Source organism: Dermacentor albipictus, chromosome 8, assembly GCF_038994185.2.
Source record: "Dermacentor albipictus isolate Rhodes 1998 colony chromosome 8, USDA_Dalb.pri_finalv2, whole genome shotgun sequence".
NCBI lineage: Eukaryota > Metazoa > Arthropoda > Arachnida > Ixodida > Ixodidae > Dermacentor > Dermacentor albipictus.
In genome coordinates, this window is record NC_091828.1 from 6,775,440 (window position 1) to 6,798,812 (window position 23,373).

Sequence of the window (23,373 nt, forward strand, 5' to 3'; positions counted from 1 at the left end):
ACTGGTACACTCCTTAAAACTGTGCTTAGTCTCAGCGGCACGACTTACCAAAAGACCACAGCCTATCACCCGCAAACAAACGGCCTAGCAAAAAGCCTGGACAAGACTTTTGTGGCCGTGCTGAGCATGTACGTAGACGGGGAACACAAAGATTCGGGTGACCTTCTATCGAACATCACATTCGCTGATAACACGGCGCAACAGGAAACAATGCGAAAGACACCATTTAGACTTCTTCATGGCCGCGAAGGGACGACTATGCTCGTTACGATGTTGCCACATGGCAGCGGTGATACAGACGTGGACGCTAAAGCTTCCGCTCAACGGGCTGAAGTAGCGCGACAACTCGCCCGCATCAGAATCACATTACAACAGGACTACGACGCTCGACGTTACAATCTACCGCACCAACACATCACATATCAGCAAGGTGAAAGTGTGGGTTCGGGCTCCCATCAGTCGACGAGGGCTTTCAGAAAAGCTGCTCAGTAAGTACTTTGGTCCGTACAAGTTTGCAGGATGCCTCAGCGACCCGAACAGTGAGGTTAAGCCCGACAATCCCCGCTTCCTCCAGGGCGAGGCAGCGTCCACCAGAAGGCGTGACATTGTGCGCATATATATATATATATATATATATATATATATATATATATATATATATATATATATATATATATATAGTCATATGATACGAAGCCAACAAACACTGACACTAAGGACAACATAGGGGAAATTACTTGTGCTTGCGCAATGAAATTAAGAAACTATAAATAATGGGAATTAAAGTGGATGAAAAAACAACTTGCCGCAGGTGGGAACCGAACCCACAACCTTCGCATTTCGCGTGCGATGCTCTACCAATTGAGCTACCGCGGCGCTGTTTCCCCATCCACTTTCTGCGGTATTTATGTGTCCTAGTAGAACCCTGGGAGTGTTAGCCAGCGTCACCACTCACAGACCTTGGCGGCGGACGTGGAACGTCTTTTTTGCCGCAGGCGTCACGAGAATGTGATCGTTTTGGGTGAAGGCAACTGGTCAATGAACCCACATATGCTACCTGAAGGCATCAATGTAGCCGGATTCGAGACCCTCGTTGTGTAATGAACGAGAAGAAAGGGGTTTAAGCGAGGGGCCCGATATTAAATGCGAAATGCGAAGGTTGTGGGTTCGGTTCCCACCTGCGGCAAGTTGTTTTTTCATCGACTTTCATTTTCATTAATTTATAGTTTCGTAATTTCATTGATCAAGCACAAGTAATTTCCCCTACGTTGTCCTTAGTGTCAGTGTTTGTTGGCTTCTTATCATATGACTAATAAATATGGGGCCTTTGGTTAAATCCCTTTCTTCTCGTTTATATATATATATATATATATATATATATATATATATATATATATATATGAACTCACCGCGTGGACGGCTTCCTACACTACCAACACCTAATTTTCTCCCACTTCGTCACTTCTAATGCTACGGCAATAAACAGAAGTAAAGAGAGAGTAGTCGCAGCTGTTAGATGAACTTCTACTGAACGAATGCCCGTTTGAGTTTTGGTAAAAGTATTCAGCAAGGCAAAATAGACCCCAAATGTAATATTTATAGTTGTTCAATCAGCTAGATTATGGCAAGCGCTGCTAAGATTACCTTGCGACTGAGAACCGCTACATCTGCACTGGCAATAAAACTGAACAACGGTGGGAAAGGTGTTCCCTTGCTTGGAAGTAATCAACTTCATCGTGCTCTGCGTAGGGAAAAATGTAGCAACAGCAGGAAAGCGTCCATCAAGCCTGTACAGCGGTCGTATAGTACGTTAGCGGCGCTCTTTATTAATATTGACACGTGTACTTGTCTTTATCGGGTGACACGTTTTGCCGCCTAACAAATGTTATCGCACAGCTCGGGACGCGCCTGCATGTATCCGAAGTTTCTGGAAAGTTATCGATGCTTCTATCCGCTGTCTGTTGTCGCCGAACCTTGTGTTATCTGATCTCATCGCTTGACACGAATGGTGTAGAGCTTTGTAGAAGTCATGCGGGTCCCAACGTTTAGTCTAGAACATTCGATGACTGCTGTATAAAAGCCGACGCGTTTGACCCGGTGATCAGATTTTCGACGATCGCCGAGCGCGTTTGCCGCTATCGTTGTGCTATAAGTGTAGCCTGTTTTGTGGGCACAGGTTCGCCCAATAAAAGTTAGTTTCCTTGCTCACAGTATTGCTAATGTGTTATTCAACGTCATCACGACGTGACATCTGGTGGAGGTGCTTTACGTTCATGTACCGGACGCCCCCAACAAGCCGTATTTCAAGCCCGCACCGCAAAGACAACACCAGCACCGTCCCGGAGCATCGAGCAAGGCGCCGTCTTCAACAGCTGCCACCGGAGCACGGACGTTTACCCGAGACCAAGAAGATTGTGTCCAAGGCAACTCCAATGGCAGCCCCAGCGTCCCCCATCGTGCTGCAGCAGCCCAGGGAACCCCCGACGTTCCGCGGTTCCACATTTGAGCACCCGGAAAGCTGGCTGGTAACGTATGAGAGGGTCGCTACGTTTAACAGCTGGGCAAACGAGGACAAGCTACGACGTGTTTATTTCGCATTGGAGGACGCCGCCAGGACATGGTTCGAGAATCGAGAAGCCACCTTAACGACGTGGGACCTGTTCCGAAGAGGCTTTCTGCAAACATTTACAAGCGTCGTGCGAAAATAGTGAGCACGAGCTCTACTGGAGACCAGAGCGCAGCTGCCGAATGAGACGATCGCGATCTTTACTGAGGAAATGAACTGTCTGTTCCGCCACGCCGACCCGGAAATGTCCGAGCAGAAGAAAGTCCGCCTGCTGATGCGTGGTGTAAAGGAGGAACTTTTCAGCGCAATGATAGGAAGCCCACCGACGACCGTAGAAGAGTTCCTTCGCGAGGCCACCAGCACTGAGAAGGCACTCGAAATGCGGAACCGTCAATTCAACCGCCGCACGAGCTCGACAAACTACGCCGGAGTTCAGTCACTGGCCAGCGAGGACCTGCGCGAGACCATCAGGGCAGTCGTAGGAGAGGAGCTTCAAAGGATCTTCCCTTCATCACAACCTCAAGTGGCCACAGTCGCCAAAATTGTCAAAGCAGAAGTTCAGTGATCGCTCGGAGTTCCCGAGTTACAACCACAATCATCGCAGCCCCAGCCAGAAGCGATGACCTACGCCGCCGTCGCCTGCCGTCAAGGTCCCCCTCCACGACCGCGCCAGAGCCCTGCAACACCACAATTCCGTCGACCACCGCTGGCGCCCCCAGCACGCCCACCCGTCGCCCAGCGCAGCTACCCGAGAAAGACAGTCATTTGGCGAGCCCCCGACCATCGCCCACTCTGCTATCACTGCGGAGAAGCCGGCCATGTGTATCGCCGATGCCCATACCGCGACTTGGGACTGAGAGGGTTCGCCGTCAACGCGCCGCGTCCACAGCTGAGAGAGCGCCCACGTGACATCGCCGACTACCTCGCCGCTACACAATGGAGCCCTCGACGACCATCCCGTTCGCCGTCACCAGGCCGCTACCTGTCGCCGCAGCGCCGACCATACACCAGCCCAGCCTGGGGCCGCTCTGCGAGCCCATATCCGGAAAACTAAAACCAGCAACCGATGGAGGTGCGGTTGCTGTTCGTCGAACTGATAAAGATCCTCCGCCGGCGACGAAGACGACGAAGAAACCATCTCGACGAGGTAATGACGACACGCCGCCGTCCCGAAGAAGTCGGGAAGCAAAGACTACACCGACGAAAGACGACTTGACGATGCGACGTTCCAGCTTCAGTTCAACACAACGCAGCCGTGATCCGACGCCAAGACCCAACTGCAACGCCAGACAAAGAACCACCGCCCTCGACGTGCTTCTCGACGGCCATGCAGTCACTGCCTTAGTCGACACGGGGGTTGAATACTCCGTAATCAGTGGACACATCGCCGCCCAGTTAAAGAAGGTTAAGACTGCATGGGAGGGTCCCCAAATTCGGACCACTGAAGGACACCTCATTACGCCAACTGGAATTTGCACGGCAAGAATCACCGTTCATGACTGGACTTACCCTGCCACCTTCGTTATCCTCCAACAGTGTTCGCGAGACGTCATTCTCGGCATGGACTTGCTGAACGAACACGGTGCAATCATTGACCTGAACTCGAAGTCAATAACGCTGTCGGAAGATCGAGCGATACCGCCGGAGACCTCTAGTAGTCAACATGCCTTAAGTGTGCTCGAACGTCAAGGCGGCATCCCGCCTCGCTCCGTAGGCACCAAAACGCCTGCGGACGTAGAAGGCGTCATCGAGGGTGCCCAACGTCAACTGCTAGACCGTGAAATTTGCGTCGCAAGAGGGATCGCTCGACTGCATGGAGGGAAAACTGAAGTGTTGCTGACAAACTTCAGCCAGGAGTTCAAGCACATCAACAAGGGCACGACGATCGCGTGCATCGAGGAAATTTTGGAAGCCAGTATTGCATTTGTCCGCTCGGATTCCGCCGCATCTACCCCGACGACCATGCTTCCCGAACCAGACAACGACATTAATCCAAGTCTCTCCGTGATTAAGCAACAGCACCTCAAAAGTCTGCTCCAACGATACAAAGGCTGCTTTTCGACGTCATCGAGGATTCGAGAAACACCAGTCGTCAAGCATCACCTAATAACCGAGGAGAGCGCTCGACCACTCCGCCAGAGCCCTTACCGAGTTTCGCTGCGAGAACGTGAAGCTATAAGACAACAAGTCGACGAAATGCTGCGCGACGACATCATCCATTCATCGAAAAGCCCGTGGACATCCCCTGTTGTCTTGGTGAAGAAAAAGGATGGCACCTTACGTTTCTACGTCGATTATCGTCGACTGAACAAAATCACAAAGAAGGATCTATAACCCCTACCACGGATGGACGGCGCATTAGATCGGCTCTGCAACGCAAAATACTTCTCGTCGATTGATCTCAAGTCTGGCTACTGGCAAATAGAAGTCGATGAGAGAGATCGCGAAAAGACCGCTTCATCATGCCAGACGGCCTCTACGAGCTCAAGGTCATGCCATTCGGACTCTGCTCGGCACCTGCAACATTCCAGCGCGTTATGGACACGGTGTTAGCAGGATGGAAGTGGCAGACCTGTCTCGTTTACTTGGATGACGTCGTCGTCTTCGCCGAAAATTTCGACGATCACCTTAGGCGGCTTGCGACAGTACTAGAGGCCATCAAGTCATCAGGGCTCACTCTGAAGCCAGAAAAGTGCGGCTTCGCTTACGATGAGCTTCTGTTCCAGGCCACGTCATCAGCAGGTCTGGAGTTCGCCCCGACCGACAGAAGATAGCTGCCATTGCAAAGTTCCCGCAGCCCATCGACAAGAACGCAGTGCGTAGATTTCTTGGCATGTGTGCCTACTACAGGCGATTTGTCAAGGACTTTTCACGTATCGCTGAGAACTGAAGAACTGAAACGTATTCAAGAACTCAAACGACGCATGCAGTCGCGCCCGTACTTGCGCACTTCGAAGAGCACGCCGATACCGAAATCCGCACTGACGCCAGTAGCGTAGGCCTCGGTGCCGTGCCATTCCAGAGAAAAGATGGTCATGAACACGTGATAGCTTACGCTAGCCGGTCGTTGTCAAAAGCGGAAGGCAATTATTCTATAACCGAAAAGGAATGCCTCGCCATCGTGTGGGCTACAGCGAAATTTCGCCCGTACCTATGTGGCAGGCAATCCGAAGTCGTCAGCGACCATCACGCTTTGTGTTGGCTAGCGAATTTAAAGGATCCTTCAGGACGGCTGGCGCGGTGGAGCCTAAGACTGCAAGAATATGATATCACTTTAACCTATAAGTCGGGACGAAAACACTCTGATGCCGATTGCCTATCACGCGCCCCCATTGACTCGCCGGCGCAAGATGACGAAGATGACGACGCCTTCCTCGGCATTTTAAGCGCAGAAGACTTCGCTGAACAACAGCGAGCAGACCCGCAGTTGAAAAACCTCATCGAGTATTTGGAAGGGCGCACCGAACTTGTCCCTAGGGCATTTAAGTGACGATTATTTTCGCTTTCGCTTCAAGACAACCTTCTCGTAAAGCAGAACTCCTCACCAGTGCGCGCCAACTACCTTCTTTTTGTCCTCTCAGGACTGCGTCCAGTAGTATTGCACGTCCTACACGACGATCCAACCACTGGGCACCATGGATTCTCCCGGACGCTGTCGAGGATACAGGAAAGATATTATTGGCCGCGCCTGACCGCCGACGTCGCCCGTTATGTCAGAACATGCTGACACTGTCAGCGACGCAAGACACCGCCGACAAGGCCAGCCGGATTACTACAGCCAATCGAGCCTCCATGCCAACCATTCCAGCAGATCGGGATGGACTTGTTGGGACCCTTTCCGACGTCAACAACCGGAAATAAGTGGATCGTCGTGGCGACGGACTACCTCACCCGCTTCGCTGAAACAAAAGCACTGCCGAAAGGTAGCGCCACCGAAGTAGCGAAATTCTTTGTCGAAAGCGTCCTGCTGCGACATGGCGCCCCAGAAGTCCTCATCACCGACAGAGGAACGGCCTTTACCGCGGAGCTCACCCAGGCCATCCTGCAATACAGTCACACAAGGCACAGGAGGACAACTGCCTACCACCCACAGACGAATGGTCTTACGGAGCGGCTGAATAAGACCCTCGCCGACATGCTAGCAATGTACGTCGACGTCGAACACAAGACCTGGGATGCCGTCCTGTGGTACGTAACATTCGTTTACAACACGGCGGTGCAAGAAGGAACACAGATCACTCCATTCAAGTTGGGTTACGGCAGGAACCTCACGACGACGCTCGACGCCATGCTGCCGCACGTAACTGACGATGAGAATCTTGACGTCGCTACCTATCTCCGGCGCGCCGAAGAAGCCCGGCAGCTCGCCCGCCTGCGAATCAAGAACCAGCAGAGGACTGACAGCCGACACTACAACCTCCGACGACGCTTCGTCGAGTACCAGCCCGGCAACCGTGTTTGGGTAAGGACCCCGATACGCCGACAAGGACTCAGTGAGAAACTATTGCGACGCTATTTCGGACCCTACAAGGTCATCCGACGTATTGGCGCACTGGACTATGAGGTCGTGCCAGACGGCATTTCGCATTCACAGCGACGTCGCCCACGACCTGAAGTGGTCCACGTAGTGCGTCTTAAACCGTTTTACGGACGCTAACAAACTTTCCTTATTTTGTTTTTTTTTCTTTGCTACGAGTGCTTATTTATTACTTTCGTTTGTTTGCAGCATCAGGTCGATGCTTTTTAAGAGGGGGGGTATTGACACGTGTACGTATCTTTATCGCGCGACACGTTTTGTCGCCTAACAAATGTTGTCGCACAGCTCGGCACGCGCCTGCATGTATCCGACGTTTCTGGAAAGTTATCGATGCTTCTATCCGCTGTCTGTTGTCGCCGAACCTTGTGTTATCTGATTTCATCGCTTGACACGAACGGTGTAGAAATTTGTGGAAGGCATGCGGGTCCCAACGTTAGTCTGGAACATTAGATGACTGCTGTATAAAAGCTGACGCGCTTGACCCGCTGATCAAATTTTCGACGATCGCCGAGCGTGTTCGCCGCTATCATTGTGCTACAAGTGTAGCCTGTCTTGTGGGCACAGGTTCGCCCAATAAAAGTTTGTTTTCTTGTTTACAGTATTGCTATTGTGTTATTCAACGTCAGCACCACGTGACAATATCCTGACTGGTCACCTAAGATTTGTAGCGTGTTTGCACCTATTCGTTCACGGAACGATTAGAACGATTACACTGCGAGATGTAACTAAAGAGAAAAGCTAATGCTTGCAGCTACCACCAAATTGACCTTCAGGCTTTCGAATGAATCACTGTACCACCCGAACTCAAAGTGACATCAGCTTCCCACATGCAGTCGCTGCGTCCCTCCCAACTTGCCCTGCGGGAGTGGGTGTCTGGCCATGAGGGGTCCCTAATAATAAACAAACTGACACCCTAACTCCTGAATCATGTACATCTAGCGCCCGCATACTTGACTAAATGCCTGAAAGTGCTGCGGGCTGAGCGTCAAAAGCATCGTCGCGCATGCATCAAAGTAGTGCGCCAGAACACTGCGTGCCCTCCCTCCCCCATGTCCTTCCATGTGCCATTATCAGGCAAACACATAGTCTCCTCGGTGATGCGCATTGATAAGCGTATCAGCCGCCCTTCCGGCCAGCTGTGGGGCGGCTATCCCAACGCCCTCCCTGCATACTTAAGGTGCTCTTGAGTAGCAGGCTAGAGCACCTTAGCTCAGGCCGACCTCTCTGCCTTCTTTCAATTAAATTATCTCTCTCTCTCTCTCCCTCGAGCACATTCATCCCCATTCTACCACACCTCCCACACCGCTACTTGGCAAAGCTGAACCAAGTCCCCACTCAGCCAATGCTCTGGCCATGCCAAGTTTTTCACATCCTCTATATTAAATGGGCCATGCCACGCACCTCATTTTTGGCACCTTCATAATCACTTGTACACGGAACGGCGATGCTGGCAACGCATGGCAACAAATATTTTTTTTTCAAATGTTCAGGCAATGGTGAAATGAAAGTCGCGCAGTGCAGTAAATCAGCTTTTCTGTGAAGATAGACAGACTGCGTTGGCGTTTATTATTGCAGATAATCGCGGCTGTAGCCCGAATACCTATAAGCAATCCATTTAGATGCCGGAAAACGCGAGTTGAACATGTATTTTCTTAGCCAGATTGGTAATTTTAGATTTGTATGATACTTCAATAATAAAAAGGCCAGTCTAAGGCACAGTAAATCAGGCTTAACAATCCCAAAATTCTTCAGAATTTTCTTTTCTTTCATTAGATGAAAAGAAGTTACTTGTGCCTACGAACCTTAATGCCTTAACCTGAAACCTGAATATCGCCCGTTGGTAGTCGAGCCGAAGGCGTGACCTGAGGCTGATATTGCATTTCATTGGCGCACGTTAGCGTATGAAAAGTTATCAAAACATAGCAGGCTAACCGTTTGAACTTTTCAGATTATAACGTAGTCCGTTATCAGGAAGCAATTAGGCCGAAAAAGATGCAGTGAAACCTATGAAGTGGGATTCACCTATAGCGTATAGGTGGCGTCATTATGTGCACTTTTGTTTCTACGTTTTGTTTTTCGGACTTACAGAGCCCCCTACAAGGCAACGTTCGTGCCATATCAGATATATATTTATTAACGTACCTTGATGTTTCCGTCTACAGTTGACTTAAAAAGTACGTGCATTCATCGCTACTGAAAAAAAGCAGAAATGCCATGCTTCACATGACGTAATGCGCTCCACTATCTGATCCCCGTTTGCATAATACAAGTGGTGTATATCTGTAGTAATTATTTAGTTAAAGTATGTTACAAAGGCTTCCTTTAATCAAGTAATTGCTGAGCTGTAGGCTTCGGCACTGTAACCGCGCAAACATTTTAGGCTATGTATAGAATTTTACAAAAATGGTAAGTATCAGACACGCAGGCCTACCTAGATATCGAACGCTGATGACCACTTCGTCAAGAGTCGTATGTGCAGCGCAGGTAGTTTACAGTGACGTCAGGAGTCATAAATAAAATGAAACTGCAACTCGCAGCCGAGATATGGCGGCGCGCGTCCCTAGGGGACGAGGAAAGTCTCAGAGGCTTATGTCGAAGGCTGTGTCTTTACGCTTCGTAGCGTCGGTACTTCGCTGTTTTCGAAAGCCATTTCCTGCCGGAGACCGTGTGGTGTGGAGTTTGAAGTTGAGAAAAACACACAACTGTTAGGAGGCCTGCCATGCCTCTATTCGCGCTTTTGCGCTACGGTGACGCATTTCCATCAATAAGCGGAGTCGATACGTGATGTGACAGAAGGGTCCGTGGGTGCTTCGCCGTGTACGAGACGTCAAGTGCCTAACGTGCTTCACAAACGATATACATGTTGGGTACCATGAGCTACCAGCAGCGAGCAGCCTGTGCACACCGTGCAACAGCCTCACCAACAAACGAAGAATGAAAGCTGGGAGAATTGGATTGAGTTAGTTAAGATAATATGCGCAATCAGTAAAATCTAACTAAATCAGCTAGAAGAACAATTCCTCCAGAATGAAATCATTTCCAGCGGCAGCACTTACACGCCATACTACCCTCCGAAGTGTGTCAAAAGTCCATCAATATTGCGCAAGATCCCCCAATCGCAGAGCATGCAAATTGTGCCCGAAAGATGAGGCACGCCCTTGACGCGCCCGGGAAAGGCGTGGCAAGCTGCTCACGGCAAGTGTGCAGACAGACAGCGGGGCTGTTACAGTATCGCTAAGTTGCGATAATCCGTTGATAACAAGACGTGGCGCTGGCGCGTTTCGTTGTGCAGCCTTCTGCGCTTGAAACGTGGAAGCAGCGTGCCGCGCAGGGTGCGCTCATGTTGTCATATGCGGCTTTTTGTCTACATATCTTTTTGCCTGCACCTTCGGCGCGTTCCGCGCTATCTCCGTTCACTGACTGCCGTCGAGCAAACTCGGGTAAAACTCGGGTGAACGAGAAACTCGGCGCATCCTGCATAGCACCCTCGTTATCATACGCTGACTTGCATATGAACGCCTTGCCGTATGACCAAGTGTTATGTGCCAATATTTTTTTTTAATTCGAAAGCATGCCCTTAGGCATAATACAAAAGATGTTAGAAATACACGAACAGATTCCACTCGTGCAAAAAATCTAGAAGTGAACGATGATGGGGTCCACGAATCCAACGTTCAAGGTCGGGTGGGCGGCCAGGCCGAAGGCCTGTTGCCCGGAGATGGCGGAGACGGCTTAGATGAAGCCCTGGGCACGTCCATAATAGGTGTGTTACTGTCACATTTTGGATTCCTGTGTTGCAAAATGGGCACGATGAGCCGTAAGGACCATGGTATTGTTGTGGCCAGAGAGCAGTCACAGACGGGGTGATCGCGACCCCGACACGTAGCCTCCTTAACGTAACCTCCTCTCGGCGGGTTAACCCGCCAGGGAGGTCTGACCCACACGGAGGTATGAGAGCTCGTGTGGTACGTCGGAGGTTTTCCTTTTCCCGGATCAGTCGCCCACAGGCGTCTTCAGGAAAATGTGGAAGTGGGTATGTTGTAATCTGTGAGTGGGTTGCCACATCTGATTCAAGGAGACCCGGCAGGGCTGCTCGAGGCACCCACTGGACGCGTATGAGGATATTCGTAGTGGCAGCAAGACGGTGAATGCTATCTGACAATAGGGTGCACCGAGATACCCTACGTATGTCGTGGATGGCTTGAGTCGAGTCTGTGCGAATGATGAGTTGCGAGTATCGAGCATCTTCAACAGTAGGTAGCAACGCGGCCAAGCCGTCTCGTATGGCAGCAAGCTCAGCAAGGTAGGCCGGTGGTGCAGGATCGGCAACATACGAGCACGTTTGGCCTGCCTCTGGTATCAATGGACACACGAGAGCTGTCTGAATCACGGTGCCATTAACACTGGCATCAGTGTATGCTACAAGAGTCGTATCGTCTTGGTTGTCATCGGCGCGATGAAGGCGGGAAACATGGGCATTCGCCTGACGACGAACCGGGCTATACAGACGACCAAGAGGCTTATTGTGACTTAATTGTACCCTTTCCCACGGAGCTACATCGGGTCTCGTAGATGCTGGATTGTCTATTTCGTGCCCCATGTACCGGGCCAGTGAAGCAGCCGAGCCGAAATATGATGGCTTTAGGGCGCGCGCGCACCGACGTTGGTGTACGAGGTCGTCAATAGTGTTGAGTTGGGACTCAGCCTGTAGAGTTGGCAACGGAGTGAGACGTGGTAATCCCGTTATGGCCCGCATAGCTTCATTATTAATGGCCTCAAGGCGAGCCCATTGTGCCTTCGTGAGATGATGAAACTGGGCTCTGTAGACGAGTCGTGGTTGCAATACAGAACGGACCAGAAGGCGAGCCATGTTGGTGCTCGCTCCGCCAGATTTCTTCGCAATCCGACGTATCAACTGTATCGTTTCTGCGGCCTGTTGCTTTGCATTCTTGACCCATGGTCCCGCAGATCCGGAGGAATCCATTTCAAGGCCGAGTACACGGAGAGTTGCAGCCTCGTGTAATGGTTGCTGATTCAGAGTTAACTGAAGAGGCCGGAGTGCCAGTAGACGGCGCCCATACTTGTTCGCTACTGACATGTACGTCGTCTTGTCCTTGGAAATGTCAAGGCCTATCTGAGCACACCAGTTGTGCGTCATGTTGAGGGCCTCTTGGAGCGCTTGTTCTTGGTGGCAGATTTCAGGATCAACTGACCAGACAGTGATGTCATCTGCGTACATTATGTACTGTGCGTTATGTATCGTGGCTAGCTTCCAGGCTTGTGGAAGGAGAGCAATATTAAAAAGGACTGGTGCGAGCACCGATCCTTGTGGGACACCCCGATGTTCGACGAACTGACCTACTGCTTGGCCAGCCAGCCGAATGGAGAAGGTGCGAGCGCACAGGAAGGCTTCGACGAATGTGCAGACACGGCTAGGGAAGTGAAGCCAATGAAGAATTCCGACAATTGCTTCGTGACTCACATGGTCGTATGCTTTACGAATATCTATTGCCAGAATCGTGCGAATTCTTCGGGAGCGGGCTCCGATGAGAACCATAGAAGATAGGTACGCAAGGCCATCCTCTGCGCCTAGATGAGCACGGAACCCGATTTGGCCAGGATGATACCAGGAGTACCGCTCGAGCCACCATGTAATACGTGTCGCGAGCATACGCTCCATCAGCTTGCCTAATGTTGAGGTTAGTGCTATTGGGCGCATATGAGCGATATTATCTTGGGGTTTTCCGGGTTTGGGAATAGGGACCATTTCTGCATGCCGCCAAGAATCGGGAATGACTCCTGTAGCCCAAGCTTCGTTTATGGCCCCCAACAGCACTTCGAGAACCTTGCCTTCCGTGTTTTTATATAGTTCATACGGTATGCCATCCGGTCCTGGTGCCTTGCATGGCTTCGACAGGTCGATTGCCGCTAAAAATTCCGCCATAGTGAAAGGAGCTTGTATACCCTCGATGTCAGAGAGCGTAGGTGGCGTGCCTGCGTCCGCAGGAAGGCAGTTTTGAACAACGAAGGAAGGCGGTGCTGTGTCCAAAGCCGGAAAAAATGTGTGGGCCACAGTTTCAGCGAATACTGCTGGTGTCTGGCCCGATGCTAACAGGGCGCAGCCTGCGGGCTCTGGAGGGCGCCGACCACGTTCCATTACTCGGAAGGTGCGCCAAATGGAGGCATTGGACGACGAAGGTCCGAGAGAAGAGTACCAGTCCATCCAGCGGCCACGTTCTAAGTGGTGTTCATGGCGCCGAGCTACTGCAGTAAGGCGTTGGGCCTCTAAGCGAAGGGTATTTGACTCAGGGTCACGTTCTGATGCAAGTTCTGCTTGGCGGCGCGACGCCCAGAGACGCAGAAGTTGCAAATCAGGAGCGGTTCGGGATTCATCAACCCACGACGTACGTGTCGCCTCAACCAATGCCGCCTTAAGACAATGGGGCAGGTCCACCATGAAGTTGGATACATTGCTTTCTGATACCACCCTGTATCGATCCCAGTCCACCACTCGACATAGGCGGCGGAGGCGGCTTGTTCCACCCGAAGATAAGCCAAGGTGAATCGGATGATGGTCGCTACCCCAGCAGTCGGGTTCACATGACCACGAGACGGTCGTCCTTCCTAGCCACCAAGATAAGTCCGGTGAGTGTGGCGGTGCGCAAGGGTGGTCTCGCCGACGAGTAGGCACTGACACATTATTAAGGAGAGTGAATTGGGCGTCCATAAATGTGTCTAGCACATATGTACCACGCGCACTGGAAATAGCGTACCCCCATGTGGTGTGGGGCGCGTTAAAATCTCCTGCGACCATAATGGGGCAACCAGGATGTTTCTGTCGTAGGTGCGCCAGCCAGCCGAGACACAACCGAGCCGCACGACCGCTGTAAGGGCGGGCATAGCATGAAACGATGATAACGTCCGTACGTTGGAGACGAACCAATACGGCCACGACTTCTTGCCATAGAGTACACCACCGTGAAAGACCAACACGAGTCTGATGAAGAGTGCATCTTACATACGCTGCAACCTTTCCTGGAGGGACATCGGGCGTAGCACTCCTACGATCCAACATTGAAGGCGATGAGTATGCCACAAATCCTGGAATGGGTGGCAGGCCGTTGGATTCTTGAAGCAGTAGAGCCCAAGCACGCAGCTTCCCATATCTGAGACGCTGACGCAGCTCTCCGACCTTCCCCGCGATGCCGCGACAGTTCCACTCTAAGATGCCTTCTGGCACTCTTGAAGACGTAGCAGCCATCATCGATTAAGATTGGCCAGTAGAACCGAGGTGAGATGCTGGAGCTGTTGCGTAACGAAGCGCAGGAGTTCTTGGGGTGAAAGAGGCTTCGACACAGATGCCGGGTTAGCCATATGAGCAGGACTAGACGACGACGGCGAATGCGACGGCCGCGCTCCGTCATGACGACGCCGGAGCACTGTACGGCGGTCCTTGAGACGTTGGATCTCCCTTTCAAGGTTAGCGAGGCGAGCGTCGATCTCGAACTCTTCGTCTGCCAAAGGAAGCGGCGTGTCTTCTATCGATTGAGATGCCCGTTGCGGCCGTGAAGTGGACGACCTAACAGCTGCGCTATAGGTACGAGTGGCAGCATCACTTGTCTCTGTACATGCTTCTGTCACCTGGCTAGCGTCCTCTTCCAGCGAGGCCAGAACGGCGTAACGGTTGTACACAGGGACTTGTTTCATTGATGAATCTCGAGGGGTCCTTGCTGGCTGTCGAGAATGGCGTTGCCGAGCCTTCTTAGTTGCCTTCAACTTCGTAGGACACGTCGTGGAAGTGATGTCATGATCGTTTGTTTGGCATAGGCCGCATCTAAACGATGCCGACGGTTCAGGCTCCATGGTGTCGTCCTTAGGTGGGTAGGGGCAGGATGATTTCATGTGTCCCTGTCTAAAGCAGGAGTAGCAGTACACAACGGAAGGCTTGAACGGACGCGGGCGCAGTACACAGCCGTAATACAGGATACGTTCAGGTGGGGAATTAGGACCTTGAAGCGTGATTAGGCACGTACGACCGCTGCCTAGGTAGCGAGCAGCCACGACCTTGTGTGTGGGACACGATAGTTCCTGCAGGAGCCTCTCGGGTTCTTCGTCACGGTCAACGCCATTAACCACGTAGCGTCTTAAATCTGTACCACTGGCGAGGTACGCCTGGACTGGAAGGACACACTCTTCTGAGACTTGTATTTGTTGCAGTTCTTCGAGTTTATAAACTAGTGCCATAGCAGACACCCATACTGAGACCATATTAGTGGGTTTGTGTAGAGCAAAACCTTGAAATCGGGAAGTCTCGAGGCAGGCGTCCAGGGCCGCTTGAATGATACGGATGTGCAGAGTGGACATGTCATATCTAGCACGAGGCTTGATAACCACTTTGTACCACGATGTCGTTGGCGACTCCGGAGACGTGCGTGTCGGTCGTGCAGGCAGGCCTTGTGATGAGCGAGGTCTTTTCGGGGCTGCTGGAGCTACATTTTCATCCGATGGAAGGCCAGTAGCTTCCTTCGTCCTCTTGGCTGAGGTGTGCGCCACGACAGCAGGGCTGTTCTGCTCCATGTTGGTGGTATCCATGCTCAGGGTGCCGCCTTCACCCGTTGCACTTGTCCCCACGGAGGAGACGTCCCTGGCTTGGATGGCAGTTGCATCGGTAATGTTCCGCTCCCTCGACGCAGCGGACAGCAGCTTGGATGCTCCGCGCCGGCGCGGCGAGTGCCGCGGAGGCACTCGCACTCGCGAAGCCGCACAAGAACTCGAGCTCGACGGCGCAGCAGGAGGGTGTAGATGACGACGTACCTTGTAGATAGGCGCCAGTAGTAATTACGAACCGCCAAAGCGGTCCATAAACAACAGAGTTCCAGTAGCGGGGAAAAGAAACCAGCAAACGGGGCGAAAATCCGGAGCTACGGAAAAACACGTCCGTGCGGAACGAGCGCTGGAAACCTGCCAATATTTGTTTCAACTGTTCTGCCTCGTCTTTAAGCGCAAGTGCTTTTAGTGCGATTGTTTTGTATGCTCTGCTATTTACATCACACAACGATACCTCATGCTGTTATTCTTTCACTCTTGTCCACTCCTCGTTTCGCTCCCAAAGGTCATCTGGTAGTTAATGCGACGCTATTGTAACGAAAGGAAACGGCGGGACAAATAAATTTAACATGTTGTCATGAAGAGCGCTTCATAAGTTTCGAGATTAGATAAAATTGTTACTTCTTGCGGAATTACCATAAAAAATCTTGAAGCACCGCCGCTGCCATAGTGAAGGTGACAATTAGCCTTGAGCGTTTTCCGTTTTACCTGAGAAACGTCATTAGTGCAAATCTGCCAGTGCGCTAAGACAACTGTCGGCGCGCAGTTGCGAGCATTTGTTAGCTTCGATGCACTGTCGACATCACGCGTCATTCAGCCATCTAGGTAGTTTGCTTTTTTATTCTCTGACGCCGAGCTGTTGTCTGCCTTGTGGTCTTTTTTGTAATTTACGTTGGGGCTTTGTAGTGCCATAATATTACAAACAAGGTCTCACTCTATCCATGCTCGAAGACGAAATGTTCTCGTACTTCTTGTACTGTAACAGCACCGTGTGGCACGTTGCCGTTGCTAGATTGTTTCCAGACATCTTTGGGCTTGCATGTATTAAACGTAAACAAGATGTTGAGCACAAGGACCAGCAAATTTCAGAAGCAACAAAATCTGTGAGATATTGGCAACCAAAAAGATACAAATAGTCAATTTGACGAAAAACAATTACCTACTGAAAAAATCCATGAAATTCATGCGGAAAGATATGTTCACCGAAAAAAAAATTTAGTGGTAGAGCACACCTAGAAAGTACGCCTTATGCTGGGAAAATAAAAAAAAACGCAAGTTCTTAACTATGGGCGCTAGTCAGTATAACTTTTCGGTACTAAATTGATCAAGAATCGAATAGCAACATAAGGAAATAATTGAATGAAATTTATTACGACCGTAAGCTGGTCTAGTTGGATATGATTAATTATGCAAAGGATGGGTAAGGCTCTTTACAAATTCATTATTTTTTCCTTAAGCAACGAAATTCGGCTGCTGCAGCGGGGATTCAGTCCCATTCCCTCAGGCTTAGAACTTTCTTAACCTTGGTAATGGTTTTGAAGTTTTTTCTTCAATTTTACCTGCACAGTGCTTGTAATTTTCCACTCCTGCATGTGATACCCTCCGGCTTCAAAAATATAGTAAATATAACTGTATCAAACAGTTTTCGAATAATGAACATTCGTTATCAGCATCGATATTTGCACCGTAGTGTTTCATTAACGTTTCCAGCTTGTCATTACACTGTACGTTATCGAATGTGTTTTTTCTTTAAAGGCTCAAGATGATATTAGGCAGAAACCAGGCGTTTATTCGCACACTTTGGTCTCATTAACTAGCAACAATGATAGCCATTTAGCCGGAGCAGGCCGGCTCCTTGAGTGGCATATCACGTTCTCTACAGTGTCATTTATCGTGTCTTATGTTCACTATGGCAGTCGGGATGAAAATTATCAGAGAGTTGGTGGTTTGAGTTATTGAAAAGCTATACGAAAACTATTCATGCTTACAGATAGTGACTAGCTGTTTCGAAGACCTAATCGAATAGGCTATTATTTATTTGTTAGTAGAAATTTTTCATTATTCATAAACTCCTACGCTGAACCCTATCCAACTCTTCCGGTGCTGTGTCCAAATTTTCATAATAATGATGATGATAATTTATTCACCTCACCATTGAAGCCTGGCGGTGCCAAACAGTCGCCTACACTACTTGAACTAATCACGTATGGTATACATGCTTTAAACACCGACTTACAGCGCCTGCTATACAAAATGTGCACCAAAATGAATTGGTTGGAAGATTGTGGAAAATGACCCTTGTGTCTATAGAATGGACAAGTAGTGGCATCTTCAGAAGTTTGGCGAAATGCGTGGTTCCTATCAGAAGGCATGCTGTGCAATATATTGGCATTCAAATATGAATATAAGGCTCAATGGGGGCAAATAATTGTTTCATACTTGTGACAAACTCAACTTTTTATTAGGTAGCGCCGTATTTCGGGGTCCATTCTTGTGGAAAATGGTGGCTCAAAGATGCCTGTAAATACAGGTTCCTTTTGTCCGTACTGACATGTGGGCTTGTTAATCTTCTTCGGGTGAGTGCTTTTCACCGTGTAACAGATGTCCCTGAGCGCGGAACGCCCCTGAATTTATCGGAATGATGATTAGAGCCTGATTATTAGACGATGATGATCTGATAATTAGATAAGATGATTAGAGTAACGGAAGCCATGCTCTTGACTGTGACGTAGAAGTAGAGGCCGCCCATGCGTTCAACTCAGTAGACCGCATAGCAGCCAACTTTTGAGACCGTCGCGGCGACGACGGTATCGGGACCATACCCCATCGGCAGAACAACGTTGAAGACTTGGTCGTTCGAAGGAGTCTACAACACTGTAGGTGCCATGGCGTGAGTGGTTGACGTCGCTTGCTTGGAACACGCAGGGACGTCAGCAGAAACCATCGTAGTTGTCCGTCAACACGAATTGCAGGAAAAGTCACCTGACTTAAGCGGCATCGTGTCTGGCCTATATGCAATTGCCCGGGAACAATTTTGATGGTGTGCGAGTCAATGTGGTCATTGTCTTCTATGAGTATGGAAGTAACGATCCCACAACGATTGTGATGGTACTCGGGTCACCATTGTGATCGTGGTAATTAAGCTGGAGTTAATTTAGCCGCTCAAACTCATGACCTTCTGTGGATGTTGAGCCCTCGAGCTTCTGTGCGAATGCAATCTACGGCCTTTGGCGTTAAGGCGAAGTTAATTAAGCACAGTTAAAACTGAGGTAATTAAGGTACTCGAACGCACGACCTTTGGGGGGGGGGTCGCATCTTAGACATTTGGTGGCAGTCGAACCCGCTACCTTCGATGTTAATTAGAACTAAGCTAATTAGGTCACATGTAATTAAGGTACCCGCAACCTCTGGTCGTACAAACAAGTAATAAGAAGTAACAGCCCATTCGAATGAGAATATCATGTCATTTAATGAATGTCTCGAGCGCGCAGGCTTTCCCCTTCATCCCCTTTGCCAAATGCAAAAGTTACTGTCATTTTTTTAATATTGGGATACTCGTAAATTAACACTTGTTAGAGACAATTTCCATCCACCACAGTCGGCACCAATTGCTGATGTTAAGGGCGGTCTGAGGAAGGGCAGTGTCACGTACGTTAGTTATTTCTCTAAAGATACATAATCATCTGCTAATAAGACTACCTAGGGTGTTATTGCTGAACGTTAATTATTATTCTGGACAAAAATTAGGAGACACTCCAGGACTACTAGCACTCCGGAGAGTAGGTTGCTGGGAGGTGAGTTTTCACCTCTGAGGTGAAATATGACTAGTATTAGGTTTTGATGTTTATACAGTTTAGAAACTTAGTTGGAGGGCAAAAGGCTACAATGCCGGACTAAGTGCTGTCTCCGGGGAAGCTATATGGATGTTGCACTAGAAGACATGGACTTTTGCATCTCAAAGGCACATCAGCAACTATACAATCAGATGCATGAATGCATGAGCTATAAAGTACATACAAAAATTTAAGATAAGACGTTCTAAATGTCTAAGCTGTCATACATGCATAGCTTGCCTTAGACAAGAAATAGTGAAGTGACCCATGACAGAAAATCCGACAAAGAGTTTTATTGACAAGGTCTTGAGAAGCACTGCCCTACTGCAGAGCTGCGGGTTGCTCCCACGTGGAGAGTGGTAGGCCGAGCCTAACCGCCGCATTGGGGGCTCTCTGGACAGCAGAATTTTGCCGTGAAAGTTATGAGCTCTTGATGGCAGAGCTCCATTCCTCTTTCGTGACACGACTGGGCCCTTGTAATGAGGGGCATCGCCAGAGCATGTGTTCTAGATTGCTAACAGCCACACAGTGATCCACGAGAACTGTGAAAATTTACCATGAGGGAGAATTTTGTGGCAGAATGTGTGTTATTTCCTCTTCCAGAATTTGCTTGAGTTTGAAAACTACCATCAATTCCTCTAATCATTTATAACTGTTCAGGAATAGTATTACTTGCGTAAATAATTTTAGTAACTACATTCTTAATGAATACCGCTTTAAACCAACTCATATAACAGGGAAAGTAGTTCAAAATTTCGACGCTTATAAATGTCTCACTACAAGCAGCCTACTGAGTATCCAATCTATATTATGCGGCTCACATTTAAGCGGCGCCATCCGTTTCAGAGAATGATCGCTTGGAAAACGCACGCATAACTCCCCGTTCTTTATGTGGTATTTAAAATCAAGTCTGTCCAGCTTACTAAGTGGCTGAAATTTATGCGGCTCCAGATTATGTGGCCCAGTGAATATTTTTGATGAAACAAATATCACTCTAAGAAAAATCCCGGGGAAAACGGGAGTAACTGCGCCGTTAGTCCTAAAGAGCGCGCTTTCGTCCCTCAAAGGACTAACTCCATGAATGTGCGTGCCGTGTGCAAATTTTGGAGAGTAAGTGTTTAGTGCCTGCTCGGAAAGAGAGCAATTGGAGGACGAACGGCAACAGTTGCTCCCCAGGCATTTCGCTGTTTTCCTCCGTGTCATGGAGCGATGCGGCGAAAACGGTATTGTCTATATATTGTGAATGGTTCGAAGTTAATGCATTGTCTATTGAACTACATGCAAAGCAGCACCTTGCCTCTTCATGAGAAAATTACGTGAAACTTAAAACTGGAATGTGAAGAGGCATGCCCTTCGTGCGCACCCCATAAGTGAGCGATACACATTAAACGCTCAAGTCATTGATAGACGGCTAGATTTTCTTGGTCAATAGTACGTAAGTTCCTTCCGTTCCAAGGAGGTTGCGAACTGAAGCGATGTGTAGCTCAAACGGCACACGATAAGTGACAGAGAAAGTGCCCTTCTCTGTCGTCTTCGGTGCCCCGTTTGAGCTCGCTACACGTATACATTTTACAGTTTAAATCGTATACATACAGTTTAAATCACCCTAAGAATACTCGGGCTGATTTCTTTTCGTAGTCGCTTATGGTTGCAAGTACACTCAACGTTAGAATCTCAATGCATAGCTTGCACAAAATACGGAGTCACTTTTATATTGCCGCACTAGTGTTCCCATGCTTAACCTTGTCTAAGTATCCCGTCTCGTCAACCATGCGGCATGATGAAGTGGTTAGATTACCTCACTTGTGAGCGAGAGGCTGTGCGTTCGAATCCTGCTCCATGGCACGTTTCTTTTTCAGCTCAATAATTTTTTTATTAGGTTATAAATGCCTAATTTAAATAATTCCACCTTTGCGGAGCATCGGAACGAATTACCGTTACTCCCTTGAGGACCATGGGCAGGGGCACCTGTTAGTCCCCGAAGGAGTAAGCGCATGGGGAGTAACAATTCATCCCATGTCAGTTCGTACCCAAAAGGACTAATGGTTGTGGCAAATCAGTTAGTCCCCAAAAGGACTAACCTCCCTACCCCTTTTAGTCCTTTTTTTCTTAGAGTATATATCTTTATTAAACCGGTGCCACCAGAGTTATCGCGGTTTCATACACATAGCTTATAACCACATCAAACAAAATTGGTAACACTTATAAACCAGCATGCATCAGACATTGCACAAACATTGACACACCGGGAACCGAATACTCTAACCTCTACAGCACATGACTACGCTGACGCGGAGGACTCGAATGGCTATTTCTACATGTATTTGTGGTTCCAAGCCGTGGTTTTATTTCTATTGGTTAGCGTCGGCGAGCGTGTGGTACACATATAGTTTGTGTACTGCTGCCGATGCTCCTGTGGTTGGTGATAGTGTCACGTGGTAGTGACGGTGAAGAAAAAAGCAATACGGTGGAATACAAAACTAGCTTTTATTGGGCGAACCTGTGCCCAAAAAACAGGCTACACTTATAGCACAACGATAGCGGCGAACACGGTCGGCGATCGTCGGGAATCTGATCAGCGGGTCAAGCGCGTCGGCTTTTATAGATCAGTCGTGGAATGTTCCAGATTAACCGATAAGACCCGCGTGCCTTCCGCAAAGTTCTACACTATTCGCGTCACGCATACATGCAATCAGATTACACAAGTTGCGGTGAAAGACAGTGGAGGGAACCATCGATAACTTTCCAGAAACTTCTTTCACGTGCAGGCGCGTCCTGCGCTGCACGATAACATTTGTTAGGCGGCTAAACGTGTCGCCCGATAAAGATAAGTACACGTGTCATTACCTGCCTCTTAAAAAAGCATAGACCCGATGCTGCAAACAAACGAAACTAATAAATAAGCACTCGTAGCAAAAAAAAACAACGAAATAAGGGAAGTTCGTTAGCGTCCGTAAAACGGTTTAAGACGCACCACGTGGATCACTTCAGGTCGTGCGCGGCGCCGCTGTGAATGCGAAATGCCGTCCGGTACGACCTCATAGTCCAGTGCGCCAATACGTCGGATGACCTTGTAGGGTCCGAAATAGCGTTGCAGTAGTTTCTCACTCAGTCCTCGTCGGCGTATCGGGGTCCATACCCGAACACGGTCGCCGGGCTGGTACTCGACGAAGCGTCGTCGGAGGTTGTAGTGTCGGCTGTCGGTACGCTGCTGGTTTTTGATCCGTAGGCGGGCGAGTTGACGCGAGGAAAACGGACATTTGGCACGCCCCCGACCACCGCCCGCTCTGCTACCACTGCGGCGAAGCCGGCCATGTGTACCGCCGATGCCCATACCGCGACCTGGGATTGCAAGGCTTCGCCGTCAACGCACAGCGCCCGAGGGAAGGTGAATGCCCTCGTGACATCGCCGACTACCTCGCCGCTACTCAGTGGAGCCCTCGACGACCGTCCCGTTCGCCGTCACCAGGCCGCTACCTGTCGCCGCAGCGCCGACGATACACCGGCCCAGCCCGGGGCCGCTCTGCGAACCCGTATCCGGAAAACTAAAAGCAGCAACCGATGGTGGTGCGGTTGCTGTTCGTCGAACTGACGAAGATCCTCCGCCGCCGACGAAGACGACGAAGAAACGACCTCAACGACATAATGACACGCCGCCGTCCCGACGAAGTCAGGAAGGCAAGACTACACTGACGAACGACGACTTGACGACACGACGTTCCAACTTCAGTTCAACACGACGCAGCCGTGATCCGACGCCAAGATCTAACTTCAACGCCAGACAAAGGATCACCGACCTCGACATGCTTCTCGACGGCCACGCAGTTACC

At 49.7% G+C, this 23,373-nt stretch overlaps 1 protein-coding gene and 1 non-coding gene across 8 annotated transcripts in view; one reads left to right on the plus strand and one right to left on the minus strand.

Annotated features, from left to right (window-relative positions):
- The window catches only part of LOC135910455 (uncharacterized transporter YutK-like), a 365,908-nt gene that overhangs the window by 293,972 nt on the left and 48,563 nt on the right, over window positions 1–23,373 (plus strand). The window lies entirely within an intron of this gene.
- Window positions 804–876, minus strand: TRNAS-CGA (transfer RNA serine (anticodon CGA)). Its single transcript has one exon. It is a non-coding gene; the product is annotated as a tRNA-Ser (tRNA).